Genomic DNA, 21,870 nt, shown 5'->3' on the forward strand with positions numbered 1-21,870 from the left:
CAAGTAAAGTTCATGTCCCTACCCTATGGAACCCCCAGACTGTGAAAGGACTAAATAAAATCCTGATGAAGCTACAAGATCCATGCAGATGAGAAGATGACCTATGTGAGGGTAAGGGAACATTATCAATGAACTTACACAATTCTCCAAGCAATTGTTGAAGAAACAGGTCCATATAAAACTATAACCATATCTCCAACATCCCTCTTGTCCCCAAGAAGAAATGAAAACCTGGAGCACCAACCTTTCTTCCATCTAATACAGCATCACAAATGGTGCTTAATAGTCTATGCTAACCATTGGTCACAGAAGGCATGGCTAGATGAGCCATCCTATGCCAAATACACATGCACATACATATGCACACATCATGTATACATGCATGTGCACACGTACACACACAGCCTGGTGAGACACCATTAGCTGCACTCTCAAGGCTGCCAATGAAAGACTACGATGCCTAAAGAGATATTCAGTCATTGAATCAATGCCAAAAAGAGTATTTTCCATTTTAAAGTTCCTAACACTTCGACCATCTTCAAACAGAAGGCACAGTGAGTATGTTTTAGACCATAACAACTATAAATTTGTATAAAGTTTAGTGGGGCAGGTTCTATCAAGTGAATGGCCTAGCCAGGCTCAGGTCTCAACCCTCCACCTTCCATCTGACGCCAACAGGCTGCCTCCTCTTCCTCCTCAGACCCTGGGGTAGCTGTAATGCACTGAGCTCACTTGACTAAATGTCCATGAAACTCAGAGCTGGCACTTTCCAAGGCTTCACAGTGAAATGTAAAGGTTATGGGCAAGTTGGGAGTCACTGTATGCCTGCCCCTCCAGATCTGTGGGACACATTCAGCAGTTGGCTTTCCTCCTCTGGCCTTGGGCTTCTCATCAATAAAATGGGGGAAGGGGAGAGAGAAACACTAGATGATTAGCTTGAAAGTTCTAGGATTTCTCTGGGGTTCTTTCTAAAGAGTATGAGAATTTTTAGTAATCCCCAGGACCTGAAAGTGAGAGAGAACAGTAAATCAACGTGGGTTCTCTAGTCAGAGGACCAGAGTTTCAAGCTCTCTTGACACTTCACAGCTATATGACCTAGAGTTCATCACAGGTTAAATGAAGGGTAGGGAACAGGGGGAGAGGAGTGGATGGAAGGGATGGAATAGATTGGCTTTGGAGATTTCTTCCAAATCTAGACCTGCGATACCACAGAGTTAGGAAATCACCAAATGTAGGACCTGACAGGATCTTAGCTGTCATCTAGTCTATTTTTTTGGGGGGGGGAGGGTAACTCTAGATTGAAAGTCAATAATGCCCCCCACCTCTACCAGTAAATGTGTTCTACCAAGAACTCTTCCACTTGGGGGAAAACCATTGGACTTTTTAGGGCTCACATTCACTATCAGTAGAATAGAAACAATAAAACCATCAACAAAATTTTCCTCTATTGTACAAATGCAAGGTGAAGATTAGGCTGTTTCTCAAAACCAGTTCTAAGTTAGCCAGGGAGGTCTAAGGCTGCAGGAGCTCCTTGGGTGCAGGGAAGGTTGCTTGCAATGCTGCTAATAGTTTTATGGCAAGGATCTCCAGAGTTTCTAGCATCTATGGCTCTGTGTCCTAGAACAATGCATTCCAGGGAGTCTTAAACAAACAAGGACATGCTAAAGTCTCTGACAAGTGGGAAAAAAATGATTTTTTAAAAGGCAAGTTAGAACACATTTATCTGAGTCTCACACACCACCAACACCCACAGCACCTGATTCATGAGGGCATCTCAGCTCATATTTCTGGCCTTTTCTCAGTTCATGTCAACTTCCCAGGTCACTTTTCAACCTGTTTAGACTTGGCAAGACAAGCTTTTTTTTCCTTTTCTTACCAGCTATAGGGAGGGCAGTTGCTAAACTCCTGGAGAATTCAGTGTATTGTATAGACAGGGACATTTTGCCAAAACCAAGACTATTTACCTTGAATCATCACCACTTCTCCTTTAAGCAAAATGCTGATGGGCAAAAGCAGCCAAGAGCCAGCACAGGGCACCTTACAATATGTTGGAGCCATCTTTACCTTTCCCCCTTCTTTCTTCATCCTTAAACTCTCCTGGTTTCTAAGTCTGGTGTCACTGGCCCACTAGCTCTTAAGGATTCTTATCTCCAGCGGCATAGCATTTGAGGGCTGGCAAAGCTTTCCTACAGTGGTCAAAGGCTTGGAGGGGAGTTTGGGAAGCGGGTAAATGCCTCTGTTGCCCTAACAAAAAGGGGCTTTGCTGACTAAGGGGAATTTCCCCAAAGCCCTTAGCCAGTTTGTAAGGAGAAGCACTAAAGGCATTGACCCAGCTTCTGGGACGCCTGGCAAGCCCTGTTTCCTTCATCCCCCTGTGGCTGCAGGGGCACTGCTCAGGAAGCCCAAGGAGAATGTGAAGGCTTCACAAGCAAATAAAACCCTTATCCATTGGGCCAAATTCATTCAAAACTCCATTGAACTGGACAAGATAATCCAGTCTGGTTTATTCTTATAGGAATGCTCTCAGACCCAGAGCTGGAAGGCCCCTAAATCTAGTCTAACCCCTTCATGTTACAAAAGGGGAAACTGAGGCCCAGACAGCAAAAACAACTTTCCCATGACCACAATGCCAATATTCAGAGTGCATTTAGGGTTAGTTACTTTCACAGATCTTTCCATTCTATGCCATATTAACCTGCTAGGCAGTTGGATGCAGTGGAGAGAACACCAGCCTAGGAGTCAGGAATACTCTGAGTCCAAATCATTACTAGCTGTGTGATCCTAGGGAAGTCACTTAGCTTATCTACCTCAATTTCCCCTTTAATAAAATGGATAATCATAGCACTTACCTCCCAGAGTTGCTGTGAGGATAAAATGAGATATTTGCAAAGCAGTTTGAAAACCTTAAAGCTCTACATAAATGTGATATTATCACTATTCAGTTTCACTCAACAAGCATTCCATAAGGGCCTGCTATGTGCTAGGCAGTGTGTTAGTTGCTGGAGTTATAGAGATCACACACGTAAAAAAAAAATTTCAAGGAGTTTGTTTCTATCGTACCTGCTAGCACCCCACCTGCCACAGAAGGAATGGGGCAGATATATGGTAGGCACATTTTGGACTTCCAAAAGAGAGGAGGAAAGGGTAAGGGGATGGAGAAGGGAAAGGAAATGGAAAGGGAAAGGGAAAGCAAAAGGAGGGAAAGGGAAAGAAAGAAGGCTTCATTACAAAGCAATCCCGTCAAAGAGTCTCAAAGGGTGGCCCAAAGCAGAGCTCGGGGACTCCCCTTGCTTGGGCTTCTTTGAAAAGAGGGGCTTGAGTCAACTGTTCTCCACAGAACTCTCTACCATGAACTTTCTAGAATTTTGTGACTATGTACAAGTCACTTATCTCTCTGAGCCTCTCTCTCTAAGAGGAAACGATACCTGTTAAGTCCGCATCACAGGGTCAGTGTGAGGCTCAAATGGGATAATAATCACAAAGCATTTTGTAACCATGAAGCTATTATCGCTGCAAATCAGATGATTTTGCCAAAGAAACATTTGCAAAGGATAACAAGAGGCCAGGACTATACAGACACTTAGTCCTGATAACAGCATGGCTGACCCCACCTCTGGATGCTCTTTGGGATCACAGTGGAAGGGAATGCCAGCATCAGCCCAGCCCAGCTGCTCTGGCACATACTTTGAGGAAGACTCTTCAAGTATCACCTGTTCAGAATTTCTCTCAGAGAAGTTTTGGGATAAAGCTGATGGTCATCTTCCATCAACCAAGGCCTCCAGATACCCCAACATTTACAAAAATTCCTCTTCTCCAATATTAGCCAAAGGCTGTCATTCCCTGTCACAAAATCCCAAGATCTCTAACTACTGAATGCCTTCATCCCAGATACACAATCCTGCGTCCAAGAACCAGACCACCATGAATCAGAGAGCCACAGTTCACTAGAAGCTGCTTCATCCTGGGGGCAGGCACCCATACTACTCAGCAGCATGGACCCAACATCCTTCAGGGGCACTCGAATGGGGTGCAGCTAGCTACCAAGGAAACTGTGGGCTATTCAGATGGCCAGAACTCTGGATGCAGCCCACATCATCCACATGCCTTTCCAGGGCAAGGGGTGACTGGACCAAACAGGGAGGCCTCCAGCTGTTCCCAAGTGACCTGTCCCAATAGGATGCCAATTCTAGCAAAGAAGGGAGTGCTCTAACTTCAAGTAGTGTTTTTTTTTTTAATTGGGGCTGCAAATAAAAAGAAAGATTTGATAGGCAAACATATAAAGGAATGTGACTTTAAAAGCCTTGCAAGTAGAACCTTTATTATTAGCCCAAGCAAGCAGGAGAGCAGAAACCCTGCCAAAGAATTTGCTGATGGGAGTGTTTAGGTCAAGGCAAAGGCAAGATTCTGAATGACCTCATTAAACTTACCTGCATTTAATTTCCTACGTTTATGGCCAAGTTACTTTTGGTACACAGAGATCCAATTTCTCCAAGTGAAAGCTCAAAAGATTTAACCAATTCTGCCTCTTCTATAGAGCTGCAAACTACCTATTTGGAAAAATAACAAGACACCGGAGACTGCTAAACACGAGAAGGGGGAGGTCCCTGACCAACAACTCGTAAGATACTCCAGCTCCCACCACGTTCTGGACACCTCCATGATGCGGAAGCAGTTCCGATTTTCCTTGCTCTGGTAATTCTCCAAAGCTTTGTGAGGATCCCTAACATGTCGTTAAGCTGGATGACCTGAGCTCCTGCACAGATCAATGGAACCCTTGCTAAAGTGCTGTTTGCAAGAGAACAGTTATTTTTGTTATTTCTATGAAACATAATACTGCGTTGGAAGTAGAAGAGATGTGAGGAAAAACTCCTGATAGGATGAGGTATGGCAAAGTATCTGGGCTGCCTCTGGAGGACATGGGCTCCCAGTAAGTCACAGTTGGATGGCCACTTGGCAGATGATGATGGCCAGGATTTTTCTTGTTCAGGTAAAGGTTGAACTATATGGCTGCTCGGGGTCCTTCCAACTCCCAGATGCCACTACTTGGTATTTACAGTATGTTTTCTGCTTCTGCAGCTGTTTGGAATTAGGCAAATAAGTGACTAAAATGTCAATACCTCCTTGACCCAGAGATTCCACTACCAGGCTTATACACCAAGGAGGCCATTAATAAGAAAAAGTTCTTGTATACACCAAAATATTTATAGCATTTTGTGTGGCAGCAAAGAACTGGAACCAAAGTCCATGCCCATCCACTGGCAAATGGCTAAACAAGCTTTGGTACATGAATATAATGGAACATTTTTATTGTTCCGTTGTGTCAGTAGTGCCTGACTCTTCATGACCCCATTTGGGGATTTTATAGTAAAGACACTGAAGTGGTTTGCCATTTCCTTCTCCAGCTCACTTTACAAATGAGGAAACTGAGGCAAACAGAGTTAAGTGATTTGTCCAAGGTCACCTTGCCAGTCAGTGTCTGAGACCACATTTGAACTCATGAAGATAAGTCTCCCTGATTCCAGGGCTAGTGCTCTGTGCACTATGGCACCACCTACTCTTCTTAAACCTGAGCTTGTTTGAAGAAAGGACAAATATGAGCCATACAGAGAAGCATGAAAAACTTATATAACCTGATGCAAAGTGAAGAAAGTAGAACAAAAAACATCACCACAAGGAATACAACAATAAAAACACAAATTACAATCACAAACCAATTGCAAAATGATAACGAACAAGTGTGGCTCCAAAGAAGAGACAGGAGAAGCTAATGAGAAGCCTTGCATTGGCATTAGTCTTTTTGGATGTACTGACTAGTTTTGTTGATTTGGGGTCCTTTTTCTTTAAAAACTATTATTTGTGATATAAGATGGCCCTCTGGGGGAGGAAGAAGAAATTCTGATGATGTAAAAAAAATATATCAATAAAATTTTACATTAAAAAATCAGAAGTGCCCTTGCACCTGTAAGGTTAAGCATCTGTCACTTCCCATCAGTGCTGGGCACGCTCCTCTGCCCTTTTAGAACCAGATTCAGTTTTCATGAGTTGTTTCATACCCACTAACCATAGGGGTCTCCCCAAGCTCTGTTCTGGGCCCTCTTCTCTTCTTGCTCCACTGTCTTTCACTTGGCGATGCCATCAGCTTTTGTGGATTCAATGACTACCTCTAGGCTGATGACTCTCAAATCCCCCTCTCCTGCCCCAAACTCTCTGCTGACCCTCAATCTGGCATCTCCTTCTGCTTTTCAGACATCTCAAACTGACTGTCCAGAAGACATCTTAAATTCAATGTGTACAAAACCAAACTCATTATCTTTGCCCTTAAACTTTCCCTTCTTACCACCATACCACCCAACCTCCTCTAGAACCGTAGAAGGCAACTTCACCCTCCCAGTCCCTCAGGCTCAAAACCCAAGTGTCCTCCTCGACCCCTCAACTCACCATCTCTCCTCTCCCATATCCAATCTGTTGCTAAGTCCTGTCAATATCACCTTTGCCACATCTCTCAGATGCATTCCTTTGTCTCCTCAGACACTACTCCCTCCTCCTCCCCCCAGCACAGGCCTTCAACACCACATATGATTATAACAATAAGCTGCTGGTGGATGTGCCTGCCTCAAGCCTCTTCCCATGTCAGTCCATTTTCCATTCAGCCACTAAAATGATTTTCCTAAGGTCTGCCCATGTCACCCCCCTATTCATTAAACTCCACGGGTTTCCTAAACCCTCTAGGATTCAATATAAAATATTCTGTTGGATCTTCAAAGTCCTTCATAAAATGGTCTCCTCTTCCCTTTGCAGTAGTCTCCTTCCACCTTCCCCCCATACTGTGGGTCCAGGGACCCCAGTCTCCCTGCTGTTTCTCCCACAAGACTCTCCATCTCACAACCTCAAGGGTTTCCACTGGCTGACCCTCATGCCTGGACACACTCTCTCCTCATCTCTGGCTCCTGGCTTCTTCAGCTTCCTCCAAGTCTCAGTTAAAGTCCCATCTTCTGCAAGAAGCTGTTCCTCTGGTGATTCTCCAATTTATCCTACATAGATCTTGTCTGTCCATATGGATGTTATCTTCCCACTGGCCTGGGAGTTACCTGAGAGCAAAGCCCTGTCCTTTACCTTTCTTTGTATCCCAGTGCTTAGTACAGTGCCAGACACACAGTAGGTGCTTAATCAATGTTAGCTGACTCACCAACTGTAACCAAAACAAAATCAAAATCAAACTTGCCCTCTGAGCAGCCTCATGAGGAGCTTCTCTACACACAGCAGGGTTTGTCCTGGGATGAGAGGGAGGAGTAGTGGACAGGCCTCCCTGGTACCAGAAGGTCCATGTTATATAGTGATCCCATCCAGACTCATTATAACTTGGCCCCCAATAACAAAAGTCTTCTCTCCAAACCCCTCCACCCCACCCCCAATCTAATCCTACCTATCCCTGCCCCAAGAATGGGCTCATCTTCCTGACACACAGTATCAAGGCAAGAGACTGGCAAACATCGTGTTATTTACATTTTCTGCCATCCAGGGGCCATTTCTGACTGACTAAGGGTCAAAAGTACTCTGAGTTGAATAGCTTCCATCCTCTTTGTCGGACCTAACAGCTCCAGAGATTATGAACAGCATGACCAATACCATCATTCATCATCAACAACCTGCCAACAGCAAACATTTCCTGAGTCCTTGCTCTGTGCAAGGACAAAATAATTCTACAAGGGATGCCCTGCTCTTAACGATTGTGCAGTTTAGCTGGGGTCTTGGCTTGGCCCAAGAGCCTCTTTGTAAAGCCAGAACGAAAAAATGCTGCAGTAATAATGACTGATCTGTGGCCAGTCATTTCCAGGGCTGAGTTCCGCATGGAAAGAGAAATCTATCAACAAAATGTACACAGCCCTACTACGTGTCGGTCAGTGGACTAGGGCTAGAGATATAACAACAAAGACCAACATCTGCTTCAATAATTGCTAAACATACAATACAAATCATCTTTCTTAAAGTCCCATCCCCATACCTTGCAGACATAGGCCACGCTGATGACCCAGGGAAACTGTGACTTGGAGTTTGGGCCTTTGAGGGTAAGAAAGGATTCATGCTTCACTTCAGCCAAGCCCAGTGCTTCCTCATGGCCCAGGGGTGACCACTGGATCCCAAAGGCTGTGCCAGCGGGGCACAAGCACTGGTAGATCCCAACCAGGTAAAGGCTCAAAGAAAGGGACAGACACAGCTAAGAACCAGGAGGCTCATCTGACCCCTTATTAAACCATCCACTACAGCATGGAAATCACTCTCTCTGCCAAAGTTGTTGTTCAGTCATGTCCTACCCTTTCTGACCCATGGACCAAAGCATGCCGATATTATTCATGGCGTTTGCTTGCAAAGACACTGGAGTGATTTGCCACTTCCTCTCCAGTGGATTAAGGCAAGTAGAGGTTAAGTAACTTGCCCAAGGTCACATAGTGTCTAAGGCTGGATTTGACCTCAGGTCTTCCTGACTCCAGGCCCAACACTCTATCAACTGAGGCACCCAGCAGCCTCCAACAAAAGTCATAGATATTTCAAAGAAGGAGAACTGGCATGCACACTCAGGGGCCTGGGCGATGCAGCACAGAAGGGAGGAGAGGGGCAGGGCCAAGGAGGAAGCCCTGCTGCCCTCTGCCTGTCTCTGCCCTTCCTGTCCCCAGAAGCACTGAAGACAAGGCACTCAGGGTCAAAGTGAAGAGCCAAAGTCCTGATTCCAGTCTGTCCTCTGAGTCCCATGACAAAAACAAGACCAGGTTCTTTCCAGTTAGAAATGATTTTATTAGTATTTGTGAACTTAACCAACTCTCAAATCCGTAATCTGTTAACAAAAGCGGAAAACTTCAGAGAGAGCGTGTCTTTAGCAGCCTTACAAGCTTATTTTTAAAAATTAAAACCAACAACACTGAAATTCCCATTAACAGCTAAACAGGCAATATTCAAAGTACCTGCTAAAAAGGCCTTTGTGGAAAAACTATATATACATTTGATATGCAAATGCGACAGCTTCTTTTTAAAATTACACCCATGGATTGATCTCTGCAGCTGGGGTTTATTTTAAAACTAGCAACAATTTTCCTATTGAACAGATAAGCTACCTGCCAAGCACACTTATGTTTAAATCATAAAAGGTCTTCAAATATCCAAGAAGAAAAAAGCCCAGCTCAGCCAGCAGTCCCCTCAGCTTGTGGGGTGTCCTCCTGCCCAGACTTCCACTCCTCGACTTCACTTCTAGCCTCATGCAGAGCTAATAAAGGGAAAATGCCCCCATCTGCACAGAGGTGCAGACTGCCATGCATCACGGAAGAGGAACCCACACAGCAATGGGGTCTGACTTGCCAATCTTCTTCCTGGGTCTAACCTTTCCAAATCCTTCCCACACTCAACTCAATAGAGTGGGACTTTCAAATGGGGGAAACTGAGTCATGGGGTGAATAAATGGATTTTAGAGTTAGACAAGCCAAAGGGCTTTAGCTGCTGAGCCCCCATCACAGCAGGAATTTCTGATAATTATTGGTGATCAGAGCAAACCAACTCAGAACAACTGAAGCTACTGCTGTCATTTTACAGGACCTTTGGTCCCCAGAATGTTCAAATCATCCTGACTTTTATATAATGATGATGGGGGGTGGGGATGATCTATAGAAAAAGCTTCAATTCACTTCCAGAAGGTTTAATGAACATGAAGTGCCTTCCAGGTGTCTGAGAGGTTACGCTTCCCACCCCCACCCCCCCTTAACTAGGCCAAGAGGTTTCTATAAATTAGGCCTTGCCCTCAAGGCAACAAGTTTTCTTCTCCTAAGATGATACACTGCTGGCCCAACTCAGAAGCACGTAGATACAAAGTAACCTCCAGAGGGTGACTGGGACAGTTCCTAGGGATCTGAGATTGGCCCTGCACCAGGCCAGGAAGGAAGCTGGGCATTGAGGACCTTTTAGGCTAACAGGACAGAAGATTTTTCCCAGTCTGCCCCCTGACAATGTGTCCTGTGCCATTACACCCCACCACACACACCACCATTTAACACTAGAGGTGATGTGCACCCACCTAGTTACTTATGTGTGGTCTCTCCCTTAAAATAAGAGCCCCATGAGGGCAGCTACTATTTTTTGTCTTTCTTTGAATCCCTGAGGTTAATACACTGCCCAGCACATAGTAGGCTCTTAATGCTTGGTGAATGACTAATAAGCAAATAATAACAATATCTATTTAAGGAACAGATGTCTTTCCTCTACAGGCTGGTCAGGATATGAAGTTCTTTGGGGGTGGTTAAGATCACACTCTCTCCCACAGTCAGGCCCCAACTCAGCATGCCTGGGCTCTTGAGGACTCTCTCGGTGGAAGGGCAGCCCAAGGGCTGCTCTGGCTCTGTGTGGAGAGGCCACAGCAGCCTCCCGAGAGGTGTAAGGGCAGAAAGCCTCAGCATTTGTTGGCCCCACGTAGAAACATCACCTCAGCCGGGCTTAGACAATGAGGAAATACTCTCAAGGCTACAACAAACAGTTATTCAGCACCTACTATTTGCAGCTCATTATGCTTCCAGCAGGTCTCTGCCCTCTGACACTTACTGTCAGGGGAGAGAAGTGACCTACGCAGCCAGTCATCATACAGCAAAGTGCAGGGTGAGGTCTGAGTAGGCCACACCTTCTCTTACAAGTATGGGATCCAGGAGTGATGCACACTTCCCTGTGAAAGCTGGTCCTGGTGCAACGTGTTAGACGAGAGATCCAGTACCAAGGCCTAACCAAGGGCTGGAAGCAAACCCAAGATACTGCCCTTCTCCTGGTCTACTATGCTACTCCCCAGGATACAAGAAGTGTCAGGGGAGGAACTGAGAGCCCACCTATTCAAGCGACCAGAGGGGGAAGGAGTTGGGAGTTCATCCATGAGGGGTCTTACAGGAGGCCATCCTAGGCCCACCTTCTTCTCTCTTTACACTCTCTCCCTGAAGACCTCAGCAGCTCCCATGAGCTTCATTCTAGTCTCTCTGTCAGCAGCTCACAGACCTCTAGGTCAGCCCAGGCCTTCCCTAGAACTTCAGGCTTACATCCCAAACTGGATTCCTACAGCCATCTCACACTCAACGGGTCTGAAGCAAAGCTCTTATCTTCCCCCCAAACCTTGCCCTCCTCCATGCTTCCCTTTTCTTTCCAGTTTGTCCCAGCTTCTACTCTTGGCACCATCTTCCAATCTCGATCCTCCCTCACCCACCTGTCCAATCATGGACCCAACCTTGCTATTTCTATCTGCACGTCAGTTCTTCCATCCAATTACTTCTCTCCAACTGCCATGGCCACTACCTTTGTTCAGGCTTATCCTGTCTCACCTAAACTCTTGCAAAGACCTCCTGAGTAGGCAGCTGACCCATTTCAAGGCTCAGCTTTGCAACTGATTTTCCTCATTTGACCATGTGACTCCCCTAATCAAAATCAGTTCGAGGAGTCCCTTATGCCTCTAAGATCAAATATAAATTCTCCTCTTACAACCTGGCCAAAACCTACCTTTCCAAAGTCATTATACACCAGTGGTGTCTACCCTTTCCACACCCTCCCTACACACATGCTCTGCAATCTAGTAAAATTAACCTGCCTTTTGTTCTTCCCCCATGGCTCCATCTCCCATCTCTGCCTCTGCACTGGACATCCCCCCAAGTCTGGAGTACACTCTCTTCTGACCTTTCCTTCAGAGAATCCCTGTCTTCCTTCAAGACAAAGCCCAAGCACCATATTCTGCATGGACCCAACTATCCTCTACTTAACTCTTTGGAACTTATTTGCATTTATTCTTGTTTTCCTTATTCTGTGTATCCACACACAAGTGCATGAGTTGACATGTGTAGATACGTGTGTGCGTGCATGTATAGTTGTTGTCTCCCTGTTTGAACGTGAGCTTCTTGTGAGTGGGACTGTTTCATTGAGTAGATCTACATCCATAACACCTACTACAGTACCTGGCACACAGTCAATGCTTAATAATGGCTGATTCACTGCATTCATTACCTGGCCAGATCAGTACCTCTCTAAATTCAGCCTTCCCAATACTCTGCTCATTGTGGGAGCTGCATTAGAAGTATGTTCACCTAGATCAGACCTGATCAAGCTCCCAAGGAATGAGAGTCACTGCTATACATGCAAATATGACTCTAAGTGGAAAAAAAAAGTTCAAAAGAAGGATTTGGTGAAATCCCAAAGGACAGGTTCCTACCCAGTCATCAGGGGAAGCTAGAGTTATCAAGGATCAATGCAAATCTAATCACAGTAGGCCCATCCTGTCCCCTGCACCCACTTCACTAAGACTAGTAGAGTGGACAGGCTGCTCCACTGCATTCAGGGGTCTTCTCTAGACACACCTGGTAAGTCGTTCCTCTAGGACCTTATAGTCTGGCCTCCCTCCTCCCTCAGGCACCTTCCTCTCACTGATCTGAAAACAAACTGGGGGCTCACTCCTTTGTGCAGCCCAGAGCTTGCAGAGTTCCCATCTGCTGAAGGACTGTACAATTGGGTCTGATTATTAGATTACTTTTGGCATGTAAACAAAATTCGATATTGAACAAAACTGTGATCACAAGCATCATAACACACCTGACTTTACGAAACAGGAACTACATCTAACAACCCAAAAAGCTGGCAAATACATTTTTAATCTGTTTGACTGGAGACTTGGATGTGACTAAGGACGGGGGAAGGGGGTGGTCCACACAAGACTGCTATGATTTTTTCCTTGTTGGTCAGCAGGTAATGAAGAAGCAGCAGTTTTCTTAGAAACTGATTGTTTCCTTTTCTTTTTAAATAAAAAGTGCAACAAAACACTTTAAAATGAGCAAAACTTTTCCAGAGATTTGCCCCTTCAGATCAGGAAGCCTAGCAATCCAAAAAATCAGCTACAGAAACCAAAGGGCTAGCAATCCTCCATATGAACTGAGCATTAACAAGACTAAACAAAATTCCCCTTTTGAGATAAAACAGGGCCCGGGCAGGGCCTCTATCTAGTAAACACACCAACCTCCACTTCAGGGCATACTAATGAAAAACTAGAATAACCACTGGCAACCATTTTGGCTTCAGCCTTTCGGAAGCCATCTTTTCTGGTCTCGGCCAACAGATTCTAGAGGCGAGGGAAGAGGAGAACCAAGGTGGGATCACATTTTATTTGGAGGGGCTTTCCTTTTTTTTTAAAGGGAAAGAGAAAAGAAAACTCAAAAATGAGCTAGCAATGGTGTCTTGGGTGAGATGAGCCATTTGGTCTACCCTGTTCTCAATCTCAGAAGAGTAACCTGATGAAAACATTCCCTCCATTCAGGCTGCCGCGTTTACATCCCAGGTCCCTGGGGTTCTTCCAGAGGTACCTAAGGGGAGCTACAGTTTCCAAGCTATTTCTTCCTAGGCCCTCAAGGCCTCCAGTGACGTGAGATGCAGCTTCCCCAGTGCCAACAGAGAGCAGGAAAGCATTCGAGAACGCTTGCAAGCCCATTTCTCCTTAACCCCCAATGTGACAGGAAATTGTACAAGATGGAACCTTGTGAAGGTCCTTCAGCTACATCCTCATCTTCTGTCTGGTCCCTGGCTGCCCTCCTCAGACACACCTAGCAGGGTTTCTCTCCCTCCCTCTTCGGTTGTTCCCATGTCACACATCTCCCTAAATAAATAGCTCCAGACTTCAAAGCTTTTCTAATAAGTGAAACAGTTCACCTTCTCCAGTAGCTGCAGAAAAAAAAAGCTAAAAAAACCTCCATGTCCTCCATGTCTGGGTTTTCTTCTCAATCCCCCCATCAAGATGTGCTTTCCAAGGGGCCTTTCTTCCCAGCAGAATGCTTTCTGGTACACTTCTTGCTTGGTCCTAAAGCACCATTTAGACAAGAACTTGCGTTCCCTTTGACAAAGTTCTAGCAAAGTTAAGACTGGGGAAAGCAGCACCAAGAAATGGACCTGAAATTTGCAGAGGTCAAGCCTAGATCCTAAATTTTCACAAGGTGAGATTATGTCCAAAAACAGAAATGTTTGGTGAAGAACATTTCTGCAATTTATAAGAAGGTAAGTCCATTTATAGGATCACAGACTTAGAAGTTGAAAGTCAAGCCAAGCCACTATTTTACAGATGGGGAAACTGAGGCTCCGAGAAGAGAAATCACTTGTACCAGCTCACCAGGGAGTAAGAGGCAGAGCTGGATGGGACCACAGGCAAGTCATCAGCCTCCTAACCTAGCTCCTGAGAGAAAAACAAACTGTTTTTGAATCCATACACATAAGCAGTAAGACCATCAGTCAGTGATGTAAACCACACTGCCCACTCTGGAAGAAAAGGTCTCTGGGTACAAAGGATCTCTGGCTCAGTCCCAAGCTCTGAGCCCAGCACTGCTGAGGCCAGGCAATCTAAGCCAGCCCCTGCTGCATGGTACACAGACAGCCTGCACATGGGCAAGAGGAAGAAAACAGAAGAAAAGTTGTCAGAGACAAGGACAGCAACTGGGAAAGCTTTCCCATGAGCAAGTCCCACCAGTGCCTCTGAGCAGGGGGTGGGAAGCTTCAGAAGGGTGGGCAGGACAATCTTTTCACAGGGCCACTTATTCAGAAGGAAAGGACTAGTGCCCACCTCAGTAGCAAGTAGCGAGGACAGGAGCAGGACAAGGCAGAAGTGGAGGTAGGCAGAACCAGATGGGCCAGGCCAAGATGAGCTAAGTCAAACTAAGCTGAGCCAGACGGAGCAGTGCCAAGCCAGGCCAGGACAGGTCAGACCAAGCAGAGCTGGTCTGAAGAAGCTAGGCCCAGCTGAACTAGGCCACACAGGGCCAGACCAAGCTGGGCTGAGCCAGGCAGAGCTGGGTAGGCCAGACCAGACCAAGCAGAGCTGGGCTGAGTAAGCTGGGCTCAGCTGAGCTAGGCCACACTGGGCCAAAACAGACACAGTTGGGCAAACCAAGCCAGATCAGACCGAGCAGAACTGAGCTGAGGAAGCTGGACCCAGCTGAGCTAGGCCACACTGGGCCAAGCCAAATAGAGCTGGGCAAGCCAGACAGAGCTGGGCAGGCCAGACCAGACCAAGCAGAGCTGGGCTGAATAAGCTGGACCCAACTGAGCTAGGCCATGCTGGGCCAGACTGAGGTGGGCTGAGCCAGGCAGAGCGGGGCAGGCCAGGTCAGACTGAGCAGAGCTGGGCTGTGCCAACCCAGACCATACTGAGCTGAATTGAGCTGGGCTGGGCCAAGCTGGACCAACTGAGCCAAGTCAAACCAGGCCAGGCTAGACCAGGCTAAACTGGGCTAAGCAAGCAAGGCCACCTAAGCCTAGCTGAGTTGGGCTGGCCCGGACTAGGTCAAGTCAAGCCAGGCCACATAAAGCCCGATCAGACTGCTCAAGGCCAACCCAAGCTGAGCAAGGCTAAGCCAGACCAGGCTGGGTCAGTGGAGCCAAGTCATGAATGCTGGCAAGGAAAAGGCTCTTTCAACAGAGATAAAGAATGTGAGTGGAAGTGCAGACACAGCAAAAGCAGCCAAAATATGGAACACCTCTAAGGTGTAGACTTTTTCCCCAGCCCAGTCCAAAATTGTATCACCTCTGTGGGCTGCAAGTGCTTAGTGATTCTACCAAAATACCTGCTTGCTGGAACAATTAAAGAGCCTTTCTGTACATCTGGTTTCCATCTAAACCCAGAGCTCTTTTTATCAGCTTTTTCCATAACTAATGATGCTGACAGGTTTCTTTTGTTACACACTAGAAAGGTGTGTGTTGGTGGCTTGTTTTCTTTGGCCATTTCTACCTATTTAGGCTTTTGTTTCTGCTTTGTTGAAAAGAGGACATTTTTAGACTGCAGAGAAAACACATTTATTGAGCTGGAATTGACCATCCAGCCACTTCCCTTCTAGCTTCAGTTGTAGACGATATTAAGGATGAGGCAAAATCTTTTTAATCTGGATTTCAAGTCAGAGAACCTGAGGCCAGATGTGAGTTCTGCCATTTACTACCTTAGTGACCTCCTCAGCCTCAGTTTCCCCACCTGTAAAAAGCAAGGTGAGACTCAATGACCTCTAAAATCCCTTTTCCATTCCAAAGCCTCATGTGAATACCAAACTGCTCTCCAGCATCCTCTGCTGCTTAATCCCAGAATGGTCTCCAAAGAAGACCCACCTCTCTGTTGCCTCCAGAAAGGATGTTCAGCCCACTAGCATGGCTTCCCCAGAATGAAACAGATGGCATAGCAATACCAGAAGTACGAGCGTCTGAGCTTCCAAAGTCATGTTCAAGAAAATCCAATTCAAGCACCCCCACTCTTGAAAGCACCAGAAAGCAAGGTTTCCAAAAGACTCCAGGTTTTCTGGGTTTGGGGTTGGTTGGTTTGTTGCATAAATCCTGGGATGAGCTATTGTGTTAAAGGCTGATTCTCTGTTGGAGGGAGAATAGAGAAACTGAGTCACGAATCTCTTGGCCAAGCCAGTGATACGTGGATGAGTTTCTGTGAACAGGCAGACTCAGCCCATCCAAGTGAAGCCCTGTTTCAGCCAGCAGCTACAATATCAGCTGATATCACCAAATTGTTTTGTTTTAGGATAGAGATAAAGGTAGAATATCACTCTAATCTCCCATGGAGGAAAAAACAGTCCTCAGGAGAACACATCAGAGCCTTCAACCTTAAGATCACCAGGTTACAAAGAACACCACCCCTCCGTCCTCCAGTAGAAGCCATCGGCCATCATGCAGCAAGACCTACAATAGCCTCACCTTCCCTAACTTGGTTCAGAGAGGTGAGATGCACAATTGATCAGGACCCTAAGTTCTACAGACCCAATGAACACACAGCACCCACCCTTGGGCATATAAACACTAGGCTGCTCAGGGAATGGGTAAGAACACTGGCCTGAAGGTGTTCATTCTCTCGCATAAAAAAGGGTTGCTGAGGTCAAAAAGTTTTCCCTTGGCAGGTTTCCTCACAGAGCAATTCAGTATCACAACTGTAACCACCGCAAGTTACTCTTAAACTGCTAACATAAATGAAAGCACAAGCCAGCCCATTGACATAGATTTTTTCACTCAATCTCTCAACTTAGGCCAACATGCAAACTTCTCTGGAGGGAGTTCTCCCATCCTGAGGCCAGGTCAGTTACTCTTGTGGTCCTTTGGTCCTGGTCAGGTGGGGGCTCTGGGATAGTGGCAACCTCTGGCTTCTCCTGGAACCAAGTTGGGGTACTGGCTACTATGGAGGAAACCCATCTCTTGCAAATCTGCTGATATGCCTGAAGCACCCAGCCTGCAGAAGGGGCGCTTCCAGCAAGAAACACAATGACATTCATAGCACCCCAGCAATCTATCTTACACTTACACACACACACACACACACACACACACACACACACACACACACACACACACACACACTTTTATAACTTCCCCCAACCGAAGGAGAGAGCTCCGATTTGCATTTATGCAGGAAATGGCAATCTGAGTCCAAATGCCCTGGCACACACAGGTAGGAAGGCAGCCCAGGCTAGAGCTCTCACTTCTTACACACTCTGGACTCACAAAGAATGTAATGTAACGTATGTAACACTGGCAGCGTAGCCTATAGGAGGCAGAATCTCATCCATCAAATGCTGCAAAGAGCCTTTCTTTGTTCCCCATCTTTCTAAGTACAGTATGTGCTAATTAGACCCACTCCACTTGGGGAGGCACCACTGGAAGAGTTACCAAAGAAACCCAAGGCTTCCTTCACACAGCTGAAGAAGCAAAAGCAAACAAGGCCAGCGGCCGCTGGCTGCCCTGCCCGCTCTGCCCCTTTTCTGCAGCACCACCCCAGCGCCGCAGCATTGTTCACCAGTGTTTGCACCGGGAGAACTCCACAGTCCTACACCAACACACACTAGGGACCCCAGAAACCAGGCTGCGTCTTCAGAACCAGACCCCTTCCACACTGCTCCCCACGCCCTCCACAACCCACAGGGCACACAAAACGCCGTGGGCACTCACACAGGCCGACCCTGTGGGGCTGACAAACCAAGAAGCTACGGGGAAAACGAGGTTTCCCCAGTGCCTCTCCAGGACGGACCTTCCAGCCAAGCAAGAGGGCAAGGAATGAAAGTCACCAACCGAACCGTGCCGTCCCCTCCCCCAACCCTGAGTCCACACCCCCCACGCCCCGCGTGGAACCAAAATAAACGCACGAGAAGACGCGAGAGCGAATCCGCATCCCGTTACCCTGGCCTCCCAGGCGCTGGTGGCAGCAAGCGGTCCGGGCGCGGGGCAGCTGCGCGCAAAACCGGGTCCCCAGTGCCCCCGATCCTCCCCGGGCACACGTAAACTTAGACAAACAAAAGAGTTGTCTCCCGGTAAGTCGAAAACTTTGGTGAGAGCTGCCGGGCGTCGCGGGTCCCCATGCCTAGGCTCGGTTCGCACTTTTCCCCTCGCTACCCCCGGCCGCCGCGCGCTCCAACAAGCCCCCAGCCCGGCCTCGCTGGCCCAGCCCGGTCCCTCTGCCCTCGCGGGCTCCGCTCCCAGCGGCACTGTGGCAGGACAAAAAGCGAGAGCGGGGCGAGCGAGCGCGGGGGCAGACGGCCCGGAGTCCGCCGGGTCCGCGCGCCCAGCTCGCTCGCTCGGACACATTGTAACAATATCTGTCTGCCCCGGCAGGGCCAGCCCACTGGTGGTGGCGGCGGCGGCGGCGGCGGCGTGGGGCCCGGCCCCGCAGGACCAGGGCGCAGCCGCTCCGGAGCGGGTCTTACTCTGGGTCTGGGCGAGCTCCCGACGGCGGCGGGCACGGATTCCCTCGGGAAGTTGGCGGTGGCGGGCGCCGGGCGGCGGGCGCGGAGCGCAGCGCTTTGTAGCGATCTGCGAACGGGGAGGAAATAGACTTGTCACTTCCTGAACTGTTCGCAACTAGTCCCTTTAAAAGGCGCTCACCGAGAGGGCAGGGCTGGGCCGCGCAGCGCCGTGCAGAGCCGTGCCGCGCCGCCCCCGGGCTGCTGCCGCTGCTGGTCCTCCTCCTGCTGCTGCTGCTGTTGCTGCTGCTGCTGCTGCTGCTGCTGCTGCTGCTACCGCCGCCGCCGCCCAGCCCCAGCCTAACGCCGCCTGCTCATCAGCTGGCCCCGGGCTCCCGAGCCGCGGTAAGCGGCGTGTGCACTGTACACACGGGGGGCGTGTGTGTATGTATGCGTGTGTTGGGCTGTGCGCGTGTATGTGCGCGCACAGAGCCTCCTCCAAGTGGGCGGGGGGCGGGCGGGCAGGCGAGGGAGCTGCAGCGCGTGGTGCGCAGGGGGTTGGCTCTGCTAGAGGGCGTCCGAGGAAAGGGCCGGCATCTCGGACTGACCAAGAGGGAAGGGCACGGAGCCCACAAAGGCAGCCCGGGCCTGCTTCCCAGCCCACCTGTCCAGGTGGGAGCTGCCTCTGGCACCAGAGCACCGCTGGTTTCAGGCCCCTGCCCTTTTCCCTTCCCAACCCTCCACCACCACCACCACAACGCCCCACCCCCAAAAAGGGGGGCGACTTGACCTCATTCTCCTCAGCCAGCCAGGCTGGGGGGTGGGGGTTGTCGTCGATCCCCAAGTTTGTTTCCGTTTATGGGGGGAAAGGGAAAGGGATTTGGATGCATTGTTCCTTTGGAAAATGGCTCTTTTCCTAACCTAGCAGAGCTGGAATTAAATAAAAGAATGTGTACTTCAGAAGCCACATCCAAAATCCATGCAGCTGCTTAAGGAAGGATTTGCGGTTGCTAAGCAGAGGCAGAGTATGTTTGGTTCTGTAACTTGGGATGTTGACTTTAGTTCAGGAAGGCACCCCCAGCGAATACTCGGAGTTTTCATTGTGCAGCTTACCTGTGGCTGACTTGGAGTGTTTTCCTTCCTGGGCCAGCCGAGGCCAGGATTTCATGTCCTTCCTTCCTACTGGGGCAGGTCATTTGGGAGACCTTCACTTTCTTCCCTTTTACCCCCCCCCCCCAAAAAAAAAAGATTTCACATTTCTAGAGAACTGGGCTTCTTAAAAGCGAAAGGTTTTTCAATGTCCTCCTCATTCCTGCTTTTTTCTCTCATGCCAAAAAAACAAAACACCTCATTACTTTAAATGGAGAGTGTTTGAGCCATTTCAATGGTTCTATTCATAAATCAAGAAACTTTTTCGGTTGCTTCTAGGAACATTTAATTGGTTTTAATCCAATGTTTCAATCCTCTGCATCAAACATAAATGAACAATTAACTTCTTGAGTTTGTGTGTGCTGAGGAAACTCTTAGATTTCATGGCTATTGCCGAGATATTTAAGTTTTTAATCACACCAGACCCATTCTTCCCAGAAAAGCCTGAGCTGACGTCCCCTTTCCCAGGAAGCATGGCTTCTTCCAGTGATTTCTGCTGGGAGATGGAGATGGAGGACAATCTCTGGAAAGGTCTGGCTCTACTCATTTTCAGTGGAGAATGCTGCATGTGACCCATCGATGACATACTTCATGTTAATTTAACACACTTCATGTTAAGACCTTGGCATGGCCACATTTCCACATTTCTTTGCGTTAAAAATATTCCCAGAACACAACCTTGTGCTTTTCAGGTGCTTCCGTGTGTGCTGAGTCCAGAACAAGGCAGCTTAGAGGCTAATCCACCAATTAACACAAACACTTCTTGACAAATGTCAGGGCTTCCTTCCTGATACTTCATCCCTCCTGCCCAGCCTCTCCTTCATTAGGAGGCTGACAGTGACTCCTGCTGGCAAACACTGGCTCCCTGGCATTGCCTGGGCTCAGCGGGGCCACTGGAACCTGTTGCCTTGGGCGGTGACTTTGGTCTCTTGGCCTGAAAACAAGTCTCAACGCTATTCTTCTTCCTACTTGATTCCTTTCTTCACAGTGGGTTTTGTTCTCATATAACTGCAAAGCTGATGGGCTGTGGCTTGTCCCCACAGACCTCTGTTGTTCTGGTTCAGAGACCTGGAGAAGAGCTTGCCAATCTCACTGTGTTAGCTAACAGCTTTGGTGCAAGAGGCCCAGGGGCCAGATCGAGAGGAAAGGGTTCATTCCTCCTTCTGAGATCCTAGCCCCCTCACTATCCAATGTTCCCATCCCAGCTGTGGCTGCCTTAACAAACACTTCTGTCATTTCCATTCGACTAGCCCAGGTCACCTCCTCTGAAGTTCTGCTTGGATGCATCACCCAGGCTCATAGTTGGGCCTGGGGTCTTGAAGGCCAAATGCAAGCCCTGGGAACACCCTGAGATGAGCTGGAAAGCTTCAGAAATGGGTGTGACAACAAGTGGGGGTCACAGGCTCATCACCAGGTGGTGAGTATCTTTTTTCAGTCATGGTAACCCACAAAATCCCAGATAAATAAGAGTTCCAAAAGGTCAGCATCCAGATGGGTATTCAGTTAATGTCTAGGTCAGGAGGCATTAGAAACTGTATCAGGATGCTTCTGAAGGATAAAGGTATGGGTTTACCTTTGGCCCATGACTCCATCCAAAACTTGAGAAGCAGAGCTAAGGAACAGCTGCCAACCCCTAAAAGCAAGTTTATAGGTGGTATTTTCAAGGTAATTTTCCTTTTTTCTATGAATCAGTATTCCTGCAGGTGCACTGGGGATGGATCACCCTAACTCACACCTTCCCAATACAGTAAAACAAGGTTCATTCAATCATCAAATACCACCCCCACCTCCATTCATCAGGTGAAGATGAAGGGAAAACACTGCAACCCCCACCACAGCCTCAGAATACTACCTAGACAGTTGTGGAGGAAAAAATAATAAAAAAAATATGAAAACCTCCTGAGAAACTGAGGTAAGAGGCAATGAAATGTGGCCATTCTGCAGGGGAGTCGAAGCCAGTGGACCCTGGATCAACAGACTAATCAAAGGTTAACTGCAACCAACCTGAGTTGGGGGAGGCGGGGATAGA

General features: G+C 47.9%; 1 protein-coding gene across 4 annotated transcripts in view; it reads right to left on the reverse strand.

Moving 5' to 3' along the window:
* The window catches only part of FAM53B (family with sequence similarity 53 member B), a 158,177-nt gene that overhangs the window by 107,196 nt on the left and 29,111 nt on the right, over positions 1–21,870 (reverse strand). The window contains exon 1 of one of the 4 annotated variants that reach the window (XM_072628997.1): positions 18,895–19,022. The exons of 2 other annotated variants lie outside the window; for them this stretch is intronic. The gene's annotated coding sequence lies outside the window, so the exon portion shown is untranslated. Of the gene's footprint in view, positions 1–18,716; positions 18,837–18,894; positions 19,023–21,870 lie in introns of those variants that run through there. One more of the 4 variants, XM_072628999.1, reaches the window with a different exon arrangement.

Source organism: Notamacropus eugenii, chromosome 1, assembly GCF_028372415.1.
Source record: "Notamacropus eugenii isolate mMacEug1 chromosome 1, mMacEug1.pri_v2, whole genome shotgun sequence".
NCBI classification, from domain to species: domain Eukaryota; kingdom Metazoa; phylum Chordata; class Mammalia; order Diprotodontia; family Macropodidae; genus Notamacropus; species Notamacropus eugenii.